Source organism: Chrysochloris asiatica, unplaced genomic scaffold, assembly GCF_000296735.1.
Source record: "Chrysochloris asiatica unplaced genomic scaffold, ChrAsi1.0 scaffold00030, whole genome shotgun sequence".
Classification (NCBI taxonomy): domain Eukaryota; kingdom Metazoa; phylum Chordata; class Mammalia; order Afrosoricida; family Chrysochloridae; genus Chrysochloris; species Chrysochloris asiatica.
This window is the reverse complement of record NW_006408548.1, coordinates 7,974,176-7,991,056: the sequence shown is the minus strand read 5'-3', so window position 1 is coordinate 7,991,056 and position 16,881 is coordinate 7,974,176.

The window sequence follows — 16,881 nt, the reverse complement described above, 5'->3', positions numbered from 1 at the left end:
GATTAACTTTTCAGTCTAGGAGCAGAGTTCCCTAGGACCATCAAGGGAGAAGCACAGAGAGCGGGACCCTACCCAGAGAAGCAGTGATGCCTGAAATGGAGCCAGAGATGATGACGTGGAGCGATGGAGCAGCTGAAGACTTTAAATCCAGAGAGGGAGAGTGACTGTGTGCTGAAGACCTGGCGGGTATGGGGAAGGATTGCATGGAGGGATTGTAACCATGGCAATGAGACAATATATGATAGAATGAATGTAAACCTAATGTTCTCCCATGTAAACTATCACATAATTCACAATAAAATATTTAAGAAAAAAATTAAAAAAAGAAGCTAGTTCTTTGAAAGGATTAATAAAATTGACAGACTATTGGCAAACCTAACAAAAGAAAAGAGGGAAAAGACATAAGTAACACATATTAGAAACCACATGGGCGATGTCACAATGGAACCAAAAGAAATCAAAAGGATAATAACAGAATACTATGAAGAGTTGTACTCCAACAAATTTGAAAACGAGGAAGAGATGGATACATTTTTAGAAAAACATGACCTACCTAAATTTACACAGAGTAAAGTAGAAAACCAGAACAGACCCATAACAAAAGAAGAAATTGATTAGGTCATCAAAAAATTCCTAACCAAATGAACTCCAGGCCCAGACGACTTCACTGGTGAGTTCTACCAAACATTCAAGCAAGAGCTGTCACCAATTGTACTCAAATTATTCCAGAATATAGAGGAAGATGGAAAACTTCCTAGTACATTTTATGAAGCAAGCATAACCCTCATACCAAAACCAGGAAAGCACGTCACTAAAAAAGGAAATTATTGACCAATATCCCTCATGATCATAGATGCAAAAAAATCTTAACAAGATCCTAGCCAACAGAATCCTGCAACACCTCAAAAAGGTAATATATCATGATCAAGTGGGATTCATATCAGGGATGCAAGGATGGCTCAACATTAGAAAAAACAATCAACATAAGCTACCATATAAATATGAAATAAGAACCACATGATCATATCAATTGATGCAGAAAAGGCATTTGACAAAATCCTATATGCATTCCTGATAAAAACACGCAACAAAGTAGGAACTGAAGGGAAATTCCTCAACATAATTCAGAGCATATATACAAAACCAATAGCTTACATTACTCTCAATGGAGAGCAACTGAGAGCCTTCCCTCTTGGAACAGGAACCAAACATGATGCCCTTTGTTGCCACTCCTATTCAATATTGTGCTGGAAGTCTTAGCAAGAGCTATACAGAAGACAGGGAAATTAAAGGCATTCAAATTGGCAACAGGAAGTAAAACTCTATTTGCCGACGATATGATCCTATACGTAGAAAACCCCAAAGACTCAGTAAAAAATCTACTAGACCTCACTGAAAGATTCAGCAAAGTGGCAGTGTATAATATAAACACTCAAATATCAGTTGGATTCCTCTCTACCAAAAATGACAGTGCTGAAAAGGATGTTTGGAAAGCAATACCATTTACAATAGCCACCCAAAGGATGAAATATCTAGGAATAAATAACCAGAGAAACAAAGGACCTATACAAAGAAAACTACAAAACACTACTACAAGAAACCAAAAGAGACTTACAAAGATGGAAGAATGTACCAAACTCCTGGATAGGAAGACAACATTGTGAAAATGTCAATACTGCCCAAAGCAATTTATACATATAATGCAATTCTAATCCAGATTCCAATGATATTCTTCAAAGAGATGGAAAAAACAATTACAAACTTTATATGAACAGGAAAGAGAACCAGAATAAGTAAAGCACTGCTTAAGAAGAAGAATAAGTTTGGAAACCTCTCACTCCCCGATTTCAAAATTTATTACACAGCTACAGTGATCAAAACTGGTACAATGAAAGGGATTTTCATCAATGGAACAGAATCGAGTATCCAGAAATTAACACATCCACATACAGCCAACTGATTTTTTACAAAGTACCTAAATATATCAAAAGGGGAGGTGACATTCTCTTCAACAGATGGTGCTGGCAGAACTATAAAGCGATATGCAAAAGATTGAAACAAGACCTTTACTTCAAGCCTTATACAAAAACCAACACAGCATGGATTAAAGACCTAAATACAAATCCCCAAATTATGAAGGCCATCAATATAAAAATAGAGACAAATATGAGGGCACTAATTCAGGGAATACACAGACTACCAAACATTTTGAACACTACACAGACAAAAGTAGACAATATAGATGATTGGAACATACTAAAAATTAAAAACTTATGTACATCAAACAACTTCACCAGAAGATAAAAAGGGAACCCAAAGAATGTGAAAAATGTTTTGCAACAACACATCAGACAAGGGACTTTTCAAAAATATATAGGCAAATACAACACCTCTACAAGAAACAGGCAGATAACCCAATTAAAAAATGGCTACAGGACATGAAGAGACACTGCACCAAGAAGGAGATCCAGGCAGCCAACAAACATATGAAGAAATGTTCACGATCATGAGCCATTGTTGTTGTTGTTGTTGTTAGGTGCTATTGAGTCAGTACTGACCCATAGCCACCTATGCACAGCAGAACGAAACACTGCCCGATCCTGGGCCAACCTCACTACTGTTGCCACACCTGAGCCCAACAATGCTGCCACTTGGCCAATCCATCTCATTGGGGGTCTTTCTCTTTGTCTATGACCCTCCACCTTACCAAACATGATATCCTTCTCCAGTGACTGGTCCCTTCTGACAATATGTCCAAAGTATGAGAGATGAAGTTTGGCCATCTTGTCCTCCAAGGAGTACTCTGGCTGCATTTCTTCCAAAACAGATCTATTGGTTCTTTTGGCAGTCCATGGCACTTTCAATATTCTTCCCCAACACCATAACTCAAAGACACTAGCCATTAGAGAGATGAAACAATGAGGTATAATCTCACACCAGCAATAACAGCAAAGATCAAAAAGGTAGAGGACAATAAAAATGCTGGCAAGGATGCGGAGAGGCTGGGACGCTCCTGCATTGCTGGTGGGATTGCAAAATGGTTCAACCTCTTTGGAAAGCAATAAGGAACTTCATCAGAAGGTTGGAAATAGAAATACTTATGATCCAGCAATTCCTTTATTTGGTATTTACCCACAAGAAATACAAGCCATAACACAAGTAGATATATGCACATCAATGTTCATAGCAGCACTATTTGCCATAGCAAAAAGATGGAGACAACCTAACTACCCATCAATGGAAAAACAATAAACAAACTGTGGTACATACACACAATGGAATATTATGTTACCCTGAAGAACAACAAGCTATAAGCTATCACATAACATGGATGAACCTTGAGGACATTATGTTGAGTAAAATTAGTCAGTCACAAAAGGAGAAATACTGCATAGGACCAGTACTGTAAAAGACAAAGAAAAAGAACCTATACTAAAGGGCGAGGGGTTCTTTGCTTGTTACCAGGATGTGGGAGTGGGGTGGGTGAGAGGAGGGAGGGGAAGGTGTAGCACAGGGTAGGGAATAGACACAGGATAGTTTGGGTGCTAGGGAGGGGCAATACACAAGAAGGGTAAGGAGAATGGAAGAACAAGGGGGATGGGAGAACAATTAGGCAGGTTTGCATGTGCTAAGTGGGACAAAGGTAAATAACGATGTATACACAACCTTGGAACAATAGTGCTCTGGGATACAGGGATTGAGACATGATTGGAATGAGCAAAAGGGGGGAAATAATGTTAAGATGCTCAGCTGTCTTTTGAATCTTGGTTTCCCTTACATACCATTATAAAATAGACACTTAAGGGGGAGAGAAAGGAATAGCCGGAAATATCACCACAGAAAGTTTATAAGTCCATCTTCTGCCTATAACTGATTGGAATACCTAAAAGGATCTACAATGTTCCCAGTGAAAGAGGTTTCCTGCGGAGACTCTGAATTACATAAGACCATAGGTAGAATCCTGAACCCCATCCAGAATCTTCTGAGGTGGGGAATTTCCACTTGAAAGGACAAGCAGACCAGCCTGGAGTGGATAGTAGATCAGAAGACACTTCTTGAAAGAAAGACCAACAGGACAAATACAAAACAATAACAGCAGTCTGACTGACCACTATAAGAACAAGCAAGTTGCTCACCTCATAGTAAACTCCTTCCAAGACTGAGACTCATGGGAATATACAAGCAGGCATATGCTCTGATTGGTGACCACGCTCGTCACCAATAAGGGGAAGTGAGGGAAAAACAGCAATGAAGTTGCAAGCTAAGTCCAACCATGTTCAATACACTCCTATGAACCTGGGTGGAGACCTGGTTGGCTAGCTGTTTGGCAAAACCTGGGGACTCCTGGGCCCGGAGTCAGTGACATAGACACAGAGGACTAGAGTGGAGAGTGAAGCATGCAGCTGATAAGAAGGGAGAGGATCTGCACAAGAACACCCATATTTGCAGATAATACCCACTTGACCTGGCTTCAATGACTGGATGATCAGAGCTCAACTAGAACAATAAAGAAGAGGGAAAAAAAAAGAGTAATCTGATACAATTTGATGAACTTGACTTACATCTATGGATGCAGTAGCTCAAAAGAGGGAATAAATCTTTACAGCAAGGATCATTACCACCCCCTCAATATATAGGGTAGATAGGAATGGGTAACTTGGACATTGGGCAAATTGGGGAGGGGGTGGCTACAAAGGCAAGAAATGACTGGTTTACAAGCTTTCAAGACGAAAGTTAAATCCAGAGGGAGCGGAGGAAGGTAGAATCTCCACTGAGTACTAGCCAATCTGTCTGGGAGGGGCTGATGAAAGGAGATGTGGATAGCACTCATGTGGTACAATAGTGAATAATTACTGTCAGAACTGACTGTGAGGGTTGGAAATGTAACAGTAGATGTTTTGTAGCAAAAGGAGGGAAGTGGTTGACTTTGCAGTCCAGGAACAGAGGACCCTGGGACCATCCAGTGAGAAGAGCAGTGTGTGGGACCCTACCCTGAGAAACAGTGATGCCAGAGATTGAGGCAGAGACAATGATGTGGAGAGATGGAGTGGCTGGGGACTGTAGACCCAGAGAAGGAGAGGAGCTGTGTGCCTACGACCAGAGGGCAGGCTTGTGGGTGTACCGTTTGGTTGGTTGATGATGCATGGAAGGGATTGTAACCATGGCAATGAACCAATTTACGATAGAATGAATGTAAAGCTAATCTTCCCCCATGTAAAACATCACATAATTCACAATAAAACATTTAAAAAAAAGAGTATGAGTGGAGCATGGGATCACTGCCTGGAAAAGCGATGACAACAGAGATGGCAGTAGAGGTAGTGACACAGGAAGTGAGAACAGCTATGGACTCTAGACCCATGGACTGAGTAAGACTGTGCCTATGGGCAGGAGGCTGGTTTACAGAATGCCACCTTTGGGCATTTAGGCAAATATATATGTATTTTGTATGTATGCATTAAATACTTCTACAACGTTCATTATAATGTAAGTGGGACCAGTATGTTTTCAATAGTATATGTTTTAATGATACCATGTTATGTGTAATATGATATTACAATTTCCTTTATTTAGAGATTATGTACATAGTTTATAGGTTTCATATTGACAAGTTGTTGTTGTTATGTGCCATGGAGTCATAGCAACCCTCTACTGGGTTTCTGAGGCTGTAAATCTTTACTGGAGCAGAAAGTCTCATCTTCCTCCCGTGGAATAGCTGGTAGTTTCAAAAGCTGACCCTAAGATTAGCTGCCCGATTTCTAACCGCTAGAACTCTACAATTGTAAACAATTTCCTTGATAATAAACTTCTCTCTGTGTATGTACATAAATATATTTCATTGATTTTGCTTCTCTAGAAAACTCAGCATAAGACAACATTAATTCACTGAGCATACTCTCTGAGCCACATACTATGTTAGTTACAACTGTGTTAGAAAGAAAAATTTAAAAGACATGTTATAATTAATTAACTAAATAATTATTGACCATTCCATGTACAAAAAGGAAAACTAATTAATGTTATAGTAGTATATGAATTAGAATGACATAATGCAGAGTATTAAAAATGGTTTGGAGATGTGGTCATAGAAATTTTCCTTGTGAAAAGCCATGAGTTTATTTAACTATGTCAGAAGCAAGTTTGAGAGTTGTAATCTTGTTTTTTTTTTCCTAGAGAATCATCGAGTCCAGGAAATCACACTGTGACTGGAGTGCATAAAATTTGAATTCATTACAGATGAAATACATTATCATGTTGTTGTTTTTGTTAAGTGCCATCAAGTCAATTCTGACTTATAGCAACATATATAGGGTTTTTGAGGAGTGGCTGGTGGGTTTGAATTGCTGATCTTGTGGTTCCACGTGCCCTTGCAGTCTAGCACTTGTCCTACAGTGCCACACCAGGACTCCAACTAATGTCAGTATCTGTATTGGTTACCTAGTGTTGAATAACAAATTAACCCCAAATTCAATCATTTAAGGCAGTTATTACGAGTCAACTCCAAGTCATAGCAACCCCAAGTCATGGCCACCTCATATGTGTTAGAGTAGAATTGTACACCGTAGGATTTTCAGTGGCTAATTTTTTGAAAATTGATCACCAGAACTTTATTTTAAGGTACTTCTGGGTAGATTTGGATTTCCAACCTTTCCATTAGCAGCTGAACTTATTAAGCTTTTGCACCACCTAAGGACTCCTCAATGACTCAAAGCAAATCTTACCATCACTCATGCACTTCCTGGTTTGTAGGAGATTGCTAACTTAGGCTGTGTTTTACTGTGCCAGTGTATTCAGGCTACAGATGCAGCTGGATTTATCTCCTTACTGTTGGTTGACCTAGTCTACTTTTGTATTCATTTTGAGCCCCAGATGAGTAGACATTCATCACAGAGAGGAAACTCTTCTTGTGACAAAGGCAGAGATGTGAGAGAAGAGGAGTGCATTTTAAACCTTTGAGTGTATAGTATTTACTAGCATCTCAATGACAAAAGCAAGTTACATGGCCCATTTCAAAATCAATGGGTGAGGAAAGAACATTCTTCTCATGGAAATGAGGATGGGAGTACGTAGGGAAGAGTGAATAATTCTAAATAGATGTCTAATCGACCATAACTAAAACATTTTTAAAAGTATATTCTAGATAGATTATAGAAGAGAAGCACAAAAAATTATGAAGGTGTTAATTTTTCGAGTCATGAATATTTGCTCCTACCACCAGAGGGAATCAGTGTTGATTTTTCTTTTCTAAAATTGGTTTTCCTGTGTATACACAGCTTTTATTCTACCCAATTTCATTACTTTCACATTAGCTAAGTGATCATCTAATTTTATGAAGTGTTTTCTTTATATGTTTCTGGGTGAGACAGAAGGGATGAGACTTGGCAGGTTATTGCCTTGTTAGAATATGGAGCTTAGGGTAGGCTTAGAGTTGAACCCATCATCCATAATTTAGGCCATGTTGTTATTATTTTATGAAAGGTTATTTTCTTATTTTTTCCTTTTATCTTTGTTGTTGTTGTTAAGTGCCATCAAGTCAGTTATAACTTACAGTGACCCTGTATAGAGTCTCCAAGGAGCAACTTGTGGGCTTGCACCACCAACCTGTGGTTAGTAGTCCAGTGCTGATACTATAGAACAACACCAGGACTCCTTTTAATCCTTGTTGTTGTTAAGTGCTATTGAGTCATTTCTGACACAGAGAGACCCTGTATGGAATTTTGGAGGCAATTGGTAGACTTTAACTGCTGATCCTGTGGTTCAGAGTAGAGTGCTGATCCTATACCACCACACAAGGAGTCCTTTCAATCCATAAAATGCTAATTTAAAAATATGTATGGCCAAACTTCGTCTCTCATACTTCGGACATATTGTCAGGAGGGACCAGTCGCTGGAGAAGGATATCATGTTTGGTAAGGTGGAGGGTCAGAGAAAAAGAGGAAGACCCCCAACGGATGAATTGGCAAAGTGGCAGCATCAATGGGCTGCCATCAATTGTGTGGCAACAATTGTGAGGTTGGTCCAGGATGGGGCAACATTTTGTTCTGTTGTGCACAGGGTCACTATGAGTCAGTAGTGACTGGATGGCACCTAACAACAACAACAACCTGTTAGGCACTGTTTCTTGTTGCTGTTTAGTACATGTACGTTGGCATCACCACATATTACCTGCCCATCTTCCAGGAATGTAGATTCAACTAAATTTTGATCCCCACCACTACAAATAAATTGATCTACCTAAAAAAAGAAACCTTAAAAGGAATACATTTAAGGTCTTCAGTTGAATGGTGTTTAATGTGACTTTCTGGTACACAATCTTTTTGAAATAATGGCTATTCCCTTCTAATTCTAGTTTGCTACAGGTTTTTATTTAAGGCTTAAATAAGTAGTAAAATACATTAAATGTTGGTTTCTTTCTGAATCAAATGAGAACTCATTTCATTTTTCTCTTTTACTCCATTAATGTGGTGAAGTACATTAACATATCTTCTAATTTTGACCTATTTTTCAGTTTCTAGGAGAAGCTGTAGCAAGTCATTGTTAATTATTGTAAATACTTTGTTTAAATCAGTTACAAATCCTTAAAATGGCTTACAAGCTCTATATTTCCTACGTGATTTTCTCCGCACCTTCATATTTTACTCGATTATATCTCTGATTCATTTAATCCTTTCCCTATGACCTTGTATAGTATTGAGCATACTGGTCACCCTGCAGTTTCTTAAACCAGCTGGAAATGTTTTCACATTATGCCTTTGCATTTGCAGTTCCTTATGCCTATAAAGAGTTTTCTACAGAAACGTGAATGGCTCACTCCCTCAGTAACTTCAGGTCTTTATAAATAATCCAACTTCTCAGTGAGAACTGCTCTGGCAATCCTAACTAAAATTGCAATTCAGCCTCTCTCAGTATCTTCTATCCCCTTTCTGTTCCACATAGAGTTTTTCTTATTTCTTATCACTTGTCATTTAGCATATAACATACTTTATAATTTACTTATTTATATGGTATACTTCAAGTCTTCCCTAGAATGCCAATTAAATAAATTGGGAACTTATTTTGATTTGTTTCCTTCACATCTATATCCACTGTACCTAGAATAGTCTAAAGGAAATATTAGGCCTTCAATAAATATGTATGAAATGAATGAATGCAACATTAATGAGTAAAATGAATCTATAATTTTCCTTTCTTGTACTACTTCAAAACGAGATAAATAGAATAAGAGGCAATCTTTGTTGACATTTTGATATATTTTATATCACTCAACTTATGCATTTTCATTTACAGCTCACTTAATGTTTTCATTTGATAACAATCATTTAAATGTCTGTTGAGCACTTACCAGGCAGCATGCTGGGTACTGGGCTGGCAAGACTGGCACATAAACATTATTCATTTTTGTCTGCAGTCAGTTTCTAGTCTATACTTCAATTTTTTATCTTCTGTTTAATATTATATTATGAATATTTCTTTTTGGTATAAAAGGAAGTTTTTCATGAATATTAATTTTAATGGCTATAGTACAAAAAACCGTCAAACAACCTTCTACTCATTATATCAAACTGGCAGACTTGCTTTGTTTATGCGCTCCATGTTTAAATTCTTTGCCAGTAATTATAATGAAATATTGAACTTTAATCATCTCAATTTCCAGCTGTTTTTGAAAGAGAAAACGATAGCAAAAGAGGTCTGTATCCCAAAAAGAAATGAATTGTTAAGATTGAGTAGGTTTGTTGTGTGTGGTTGAGTCTGTTCTGACTTATGTACGCTGTAAATTTTTACGAGATCAGAATCCTCATCTTTCTCCTGAGGAACAGCTGGTAGATTCATACTGCTGACTTTGCTGTTAGCAGCCCAACTGGTAACCCACTATACTACCAGAGATCCTTAGAATTCAGTGGCAACATTCAATTCAGACTGGGTATTGATTTGTCAGTAGAGATTTCTTTCATCTGTTTGCTTTATTCATTTATTTTAACTGACTGATCTGTTACTCATTTTGAGGTTCTGACCTCTGCTATTATATGGAGTCCTGGTGGTTAATAAGATGAACTGCAAAGTCGGTTTGAACCCACCACAAGGTTGGTGGTTCAAGCTCATCAGCTTCTCCATGCAAACCCTAGATAGGTTGGTATGGGTCGGAAAGGACTTGATGGTATTGAACAACAACAACATTATATGGACGTGTATAATTTTCTCAACTGTTCCCTGAGTGTTAAGTAATTAATTTATGGCTACTTTTTCACAGGTATAAGAAAATAATAAACCTGTTAATATGATAGATCCTTCCTGAGTATGGATTCTTAAAAGGGAAATTGCGAAATAGTAAGGTTGTTGCTGTTGTCACATGCCATTGACTCACAACAGTTTTGACTCATAACAACCCTGTATAGAGTTTCCAAGGATTGGCAGGTTGGCTTGAACTTCCGACTTTGTGGTTAGCAGTTTAGTACTTTATACTACAGCACCACATAAGGTGTTGTTGTTAAGTGCTGTTGAGTCAATTCCGCCCCATAACGAACCTGTATATAGGGTTTCCAAGGAGCAGCTGGCGGGCTCTGAACTGCCGACCTTGTGGTTCAAACTGACTGTACAGGCCAGCGCATTAACCCACAGTGCCACACCAGGACGCCGTCACATAAGGTGGTGGTGGGTGGTGGTTACGTGCCGTCTAGTTGGTTCCGACTCATAGCGACCCTGCACAGGGTTTCCGAGGCTATAAATCTTCATGGAAGCAGAAAGCCTCATCTTTCTCCCACAGAACAGCTGGTAGTTTAGAACTGCTGACCGTGAGATTAGCAGCCTGATTTGTAACCACTACGCAACTAGAAAGGAGCTCTGGTAGCATAGCAGTTAGGAATCGGGCTGCGGACCGCAAGGTCAGCAGTTCGAAAATACCAGCTGTTCCGTGGGAGAAAGATGAGGCAGTCTGCTCCCGTAATGATTTACAGCCTCGGAAACCCTATGCAGGGTGGCTATGAGTTGGAACCGACTCCACGGCACATCACCACCATCACCACCACGCTACCAGAGCTCTTTGACCTTGAGGTTAGCAGCCCGATTTGTAACCACTATGCCAGCAGAGCTGCTTTCCACATAAGATTGTTGTTGTTAAGTGCCATCTAGTAGAGTCTCACCCCTAGAGACCCAGTATAGGGTTTCCAAGGAGCAGCTTGATCCACCCACCTTGCAGTTCAAACAACTTTGCAATCTGACACATTAGTCCACAGCACCACACCAGGACTCTATTATATAAGATTTTTTTGTTGTTGTCAGGTGCCATCGAGTTGGATGGCTCATAGCGACCCCATGCACAGCAGAACGAAACAATGTCCGATCCTGGGTCAACTTCACTACCGCCGCCACACTTGACGCCATCAATGATGCCACCTGGCTGATCCATCTCGTTGGGGGTCTTCCTCTTTTTCTCTGACCCTCCACCTTACCCAACATGACATCCTTCTCTAGCGACTGTTCTCTCCGGACAATGTGTTCAAATTATGAGAGAAGAAGCCTAGCCATCTTGGCCTCCAAGGAGCACTCTGGTTGCACTTCTTCCAAAACAGATCTATTGGTTCTTTTGGCAGTCCATGGCACTTTCAGTATTCTCCTCCAACACCACGACTCAAAGGCATCAATTCTTCTACGATCTTCCTTATTCACTGTCCAGCTTTCGCATCCATATGAGGTTATTGAAAATACCATGGCTTGGGTCAGGCGCACCTTAGTCCTCAAGCTGACATCTCTGCTCTTCAGTACTTGAAAAAGTTCCTGTGCAGCAGATTTGCCCAATGCAATATAATTATATAAGATGTTGTTGTTGTTGTTGTTAAGTGCCATCAAGTCGGGTCCGACCCATAGCGACCCTGTACAGGGTTTCCGAGGGTGTAAATTCTTACGGGAGTAGAAAGCCTCATCTTTCTTCGGCGGAGCGGCTGGTAGTTTCGAACCGCTGACCTTAAGGTTCACAGCCCAATTCGTAACCACTACGCTACCAGAGCTCCTTATATAAGATAGGGATGTTTAATTGCTTTTCAAAAAATAGCATATAATTTTCTGTTTCCAATGATATATAAAGGCACATATTTCAGTGATGACTTACTGAAGCTTAATTTTAGAATATTTTAATATTTGCTTATCTAATAAGCAAAAATAGTATATATATAGGTTACCACTGAGATTAAACAGTTTCTTTACTTTATTGTCAACTATGCAATAATATTCACAGATAGCTTTTATTTCAGTTTGCCATATATTTGTGTTTGGTATGAACTCTTTTTTTTATATTAAGTATTGGTATGGATTGAATTGAATCTCCTCCAAAATAAGTGTTGTAAATCCTCACCTCTAGGAGTCCTAGTGTGGTGCTGTGGGTTGATGCGCTGGACTGCACAGTCGATTTGAACCATATGGTTGGTGGTTCAAGCTCACCAGCTGCTCCTTGGAACCCCTATACAGGGTCACTATGGGTCAGAACTGACTTGATGGCACATAACAGCAGGAACATGGGAATGTGTTGTTGTTATATTAATGATTAGGGGAACTTTGAGTCAATTTCTTATAGAGACTGGGGGTGAGTGGGGTGGGACAAACCTGATAAAGGTCTCCCAGAGTTCTAAAGAGACAAAGACTTTCTTCGAGAGAGGACAAAAGGAGAAAACCTCCCCCTAGAGTTTTTCAGACTGAATTCAGACTTCTAGTGTCCCAAGCTTGGAAAACATAAATTTCTGTTTGTTAAAGACACCAATTGTGATAGTTCTATTTTAGCAGCATTAGATAACTAAGACAGAATTTGGTATGGAGAGCAGAAGTAGTTTTAGAATTGGGTAAAAAGTGAAGGCTGAAAGAGTTTTAAGATGCCTAATAGCAAATACCATGGAATCCTAGTGTGACACTGTAGAATAAGGACTGAATTGCGAACCACATGGACAGCAATTCAAACCAACCATCTGCTCCTCAGAAACCCTATACAGGGTCACTATGAGTCAGAACCAATATGATGACACTTAACAACAATAGCAAATACTCAGATTACATTGAAAATACTGTTGGCATAATTATTGATGCTAAAGCCAATTCTGGTGAAGGCTCAGAGGGAAGTCAGGAGAGGTATAATGACTCTTTCATCTTAGAGCATACATATGACACCAGCAAGAGAATGATGCTAAAAACACGGATGTGAAATTTACTTCTGGTGAGACTTCAAAAATGATGAAAATGCAATTGGCTAATGGAGAAAGGTCTGTGCTTTTTATTCAGTGGCAAATAACTTGCCTGAATTATGTTCAAATATTTGGTGGAAGGAAGAGCTTTTAAGTGATTAACTTAGATATCTGGCCGATGAGATTTCTTAAGGGGGACCATGTGGTTTTGCTTTGCCTCTTATGGCAAAAATGTTAAAGGCAAGAGATGGTCTTAAAATTGAACTCTATAATATGAAAATAAACCTAAAAGATTTGGAAAATTCTAGTATACAAAAAAAGTACATATAATAATTTTCATCAATAATGTTATTAAGAGATTCTGTTTAAGAGATTAAGCCTATGACTGATGGATTTGATTAACCAACTACCACAGCAGAAAACTCATCAGTTTAGATTGAAGGTGACAGAGAAAAAACAGAAGAAAAGAATATTGTCTACCTCTTGGAATATATAGGTTGGAATCAGGCTAAAGGAGCTATATCTTTTTTACTCCAAGAAAAGAAAAGGGCTATCCCTGGAGCAGTTCAGAGATCAACAGAACGATTGGAAGCAGAGTTGCATTGCTTTCAATGGGTGGAGTCAAGAATTTAAGAGTCAGATTTCTAAGTTTAAGAGCCAGATCTTCACCAACTCAGTTCCAAATTGTGGGTCTGCCACTAAGATATGCCAGGGGGAGTGCCACTGCCCAAAGCTGAAGGAGTAGGGCTGTTATGCCCAAGGAGCAGAAGAATGATGTTTTCTGAGGCTGCGGAGAAAGGCTTGCCATCCAAAAGGACTAAGAGACTAGAGCTGCCTAAAGTTAAGGGAAAGGAACTCTGGTAGCATAGTGGTCATGAATCGGGCTGCCAACCTCAAGGTCAGCAGTTCAAAACTACCAGCTTTTCCACAGAAGAAAGATGAGGCTTTTTGCTCTTGTAAAGATTTGCAGCCTCTGAAATGCTGTACAGGGTCACTATGAATCAGAACCAACTCCAAGGTACTAACAACAACAAAGTTAAGAGTTGTCATCCCATTGGCCCTGGAAGGCAGAGTTAAAGCCAAGAACAAGTGTGCTTCTGTCCAGAATCCAGAGGGAATGAAGAACATCTAGAGTCTGGATGATCTCAGAGAACACAGGATTCTTTTCAAATTTGAGAGTTAATGTAAATTGTTATGTTAGGTTTTAGACTTGGGTGTGTGTTTTCATTTTTTCCCCTTTTAATTTATCCCATTTTTACTGAAAATATCTACCTTGTATGCCGCTTCCACCATTGTACTTTGGAAACAAATAACTTGTATATTAGATTTCACAGATTCACAGATGAAGAGGAATTTCGTCGCTGTAAAAGGGAATATGCCTAAAGTCTCATCATATTGAATTTGGACTTGGAGTTGAATTACAACAATTTGGAAGCTTGGATGGGATGAGTTTTGCATGTGGCAAAAAATCAGGGTGGAGTAAAGGGTGCATACTTATGGACTGAATTGTGTCCTCCCAAAATGTTGTTGTTGTTAAGTGCTGTCTAGTCGATTCCAACCCATAACAATCCTGTACAGGGTTTCAGAGGCTGTAAATCTTTAGGAGAGCAGGGAGCCTATGTTGTAAACCCTAATTACTATGCCTGTAGTTATAATCCCATTTAGGAATGGACTCTGTAAGGCTCGTAATACAGGATTAGCATAGTGTGTTTCCTGAATCAATCTCTTGTGAAATATAAAAAGAGCAGATTAGACAGGTAGACATGGGGAAGATAGATGTCAAATCACACTACATAATTGAACATGGAAAGATAATTAGTAAACCACTTGAAGATTTTCCAGGAATAGAAGCTCAAAAGAGACAGAGAAGGGACAAGATTGCATCCTGGTGAGAAATTCTGTCCATTTCTTGTACAACAAAGACTTGAAAAGCCAAGTATAACAGATGGAGACGGCAGCCGTGGATTTCTGAGCATCAAATGAAAGGATGAAGAATTAGATTGAACACTGAAAAAGGAAACAGAATGAACATAGTGATTGAGGAGATAAACAAAGCAGAGGCTCAGCACACTGCGGCCATTTTGGGACATAGCAGGGGCTACGCATGTGAGTAAAGTTTTACTAAAGGTAATACAGAAATGGCTACAAGCATACATTGACAGAGAACTTCCAGAGGTTCAAACCAGATTCAGAAGAGGCCATGGAACAAGAAATATCATTGTTGATGACAGATGGATCTTGGCTACAAGCAGAGTATATCAGAAAGATGTTTACCTGTGCTTTATGGACTACACAAAGGCTTTTGATTTTGTGGATCATGATAAACTATGGACAACCTTGAGAAGTATGAGTATTCTGGAACACTTAATTGTGCTCAAGAGGAATCTGTACCTGGACCAAGAGGCAGTTGTTCGAACAGAACATGGGAACACTGAATGGTTTAAAATTAGGAAAGGTGTGTGAAAGGGTTGTATTCTTTCACCATACTTATTCAACCTGTATGCTGAGCAAATAATCTAAGAAGCTGGGTTCTATGAAGAAAAACATGGCATCAGGATTGGAGGAAGACTCATTAACAACCTACGATAGGCAGATGACACAACCTTGCTTGCTGAAAGTGAAGAGGACTTAAAACATTTACTGATGAAGATCAAAGAGCACAGCCTTCAGTATGGATTACATATCAATGTAAAGAAAACAAAATTCCTCACCACTGGACCAATAACAACGTTCTTATCAATGGTGAAAAGATTGAAGTTGTCAAGGACTTCATTCTTCTTGGATCAACTATCAACACTCATGGAAGCAGCAGTGAAGAGATCAAATGATGTATTGCATTAGGCAAATCTGCTGCATAAGACCCTTTTTAAGTGTTGAAGAGCAAAAATGTCAGCTTGAGGACTAAAGTGCGCCTGACCCAAGCCATGGTATTTTCAATAACCTCATATGGATGGGAGAGCTGAACAGTGAATAAGGAAGACCATACAAGAATTGATGTTTTTGAGTTCTGGTGTTGGAGGAGAGTATTGAAAGCGCCATGGGCTGCCAAAAGAACCAATAGATCCGTTTTGGAAGAAGAACAGCCAGAGTGCTCCTTGTAGGCCAAGATGGCCAAACTTCGTCATCTCTCATACTTTGGACATATTGTCAGGAGGGACCAGTCTCTGGAGAAGGGTATTATGTTTGGTAAGGTGGAGGGTCAGAGAAAAAGAGAAAGACCCCCAATGAGATGGATTGGCCAAGTGGCAGCATTGATGGACTCAAGCATGGCAACAACAGAGAGGTTGGGCAGTGTTTCATTCTGCTATGAGTCAGTGCCAACTCAATGGTACCTAACAACACATGGAAGAGTAGCTAGGGACAACCTGTCAACAAATGTGAGTGAAGCAAGGTGAGAAGAACATAAACTAGAACTAAGAAACAAAAGTCCTGGAAAATAAGAACAGTAAAACTTATAAAACTTAAAAATCTGTGTGAAAAAAAGGAAAACGGAAAGATCTTCCTCTAAAAGGAGTGATAGAAAAGTAAAAAAACTGTACAGTATCAAATGCAGGAAACTTGTGAGACCTAGAAAAACAAGGCAGCCCCATTGAGTTCCAGTTCTCACTGACTTCACTGGATAAGAGGGTGCTAACAAGAGTTGAGAAAGCAAGGAACTCATGTTATACACTTTTAGGCAGGGCAATTACATTGTTTGCTTGTTATTAAGGAGCTATTG